We start from the raw sequence: 1,419 nt of genomic DNA, 5'->3' as shown, positions 1-1,419 counted from the left end.
GCCACACCAGTTATCAGGCTTTACAATCTCATTGGCTTGGATTAACTAATATTTTTTCATGGAGTGAATAAATTACCATGTTTAGTTCTGTTTGCTCATCTCCCCAGTGAGGGTTTTGTGTTGAAGCTCATAAACTGTTCAGGCATGTAGATGCCAAGATCTCTGTGCTGGGTCCCACACTGACCTTACACTTGTGCTGTGGCCCGGAGTCGGATCTCAACTGGCACCACCTCTCTGGCCCCATCCTGTTGCAGCCCGGTTTTGTTGCTGGGGAGTGCCCACACATGAAGAATGTGATGGGGTTGCTTTGGGGCTCCTGTGCAAGGAGGTGCTGTCCCCACCTATGCATCACAGAGGTTTAGATACTTTCCAGCACCAGCCTTCAATTTTAGTCTGGGTCAGAGGGAAACAGGTTTTCCTTTCTCTGCTGAGTCACAGCTGGAGTGGTCATTTCTGTAGCCCCCTCTCCCAAGCTAAACCAGCCTCCCTTGCCTTGCTGTTGGGGTAGATTTACAAATCCACCACCCAGCCCTCCCATGCAGTGCCTTACACGATATTGAGGTGGTCTCATTTTTCACTGGAGAGAATTGTGTCCCACTTGATCCTCTGCTTTTGGCTGAAGCTCCTGTGCCACTGGGAACTGCGATGAATAGCAGTGCCAACCTGCCTTGGCCATCGTGGCTGCCTGTAACTTGATGTGTGCACAGGTCTGTGATACGAGGGTGTCTGTGCTGACCTGTGGGTGTTTTATTAGTTTGTTTCTTCCATCCTTTTTGCTTACAAAGCTTGAGCCCTGCTTCCCTGTGGAGCAGGATCTCGACAACCTCTTGCACAAAAGCCTCTGGCTCCATTGTGCCTCTCCCAGGCCGTTCTGCAGCGGCAGCACAAGAGGGGGCTGGCAGCACATGCTGCGGGACGGGACCCCCTGCCCGCCCCGCAGCCCTGGGGCCCCGCGCCAGATGTGCTGCGGGCAGGCTTGGAGATGCCTGGTTCTTCCTCCCTGGCTACATCTGCCAGAAGGAGGAGATGGGAAGCTGGGACTATAAATAAAGTGAAAAAAAACCCCATAAAGAGCACTGAAAAGGCTGGGGAAGGCTGTCAAAAATCCACTCTGCAGCTAGCCCCTAGCATGGTCCTCCAGCTCTGAGGAGAGTTTCTGCCTGCATCCAGGGCCAAGCAGAGTTGTCAAAAGGCAAGCTGAACCCTTTCCCTCTCTTTTTCAAGTTATTTTTGGCTACTGGCATCCTCTTGCCATTCTTCAGAGCCAGACCCTGGTAGCCAGTCCTCCAGGCTTGTGCCTGTGGGGGTGGTGCTCCTTCCTGCAGAACCTGCAGCCTGAAAGTTTGTCTTCTACAGTGTGGAAATGTGGATGATGAAGGCAAAGTGGAGATGGAAGGAGTTTCCTTGTCCCACGTTGAG

Source organism: Prinia subflava, chromosome 9 (assembly GCF_021018805.1).
Source record: "Prinia subflava isolate CZ2003 ecotype Zambia chromosome 9, Cam_Psub_1.2, whole genome shotgun sequence".
Lineage (NCBI taxonomy): Eukaryota > Metazoa > Chordata > Aves > Passeriformes > Cisticolidae > Prinia > Prinia subflava.
This window is presented reverse-complemented; position numbering follows the sequence as displayed.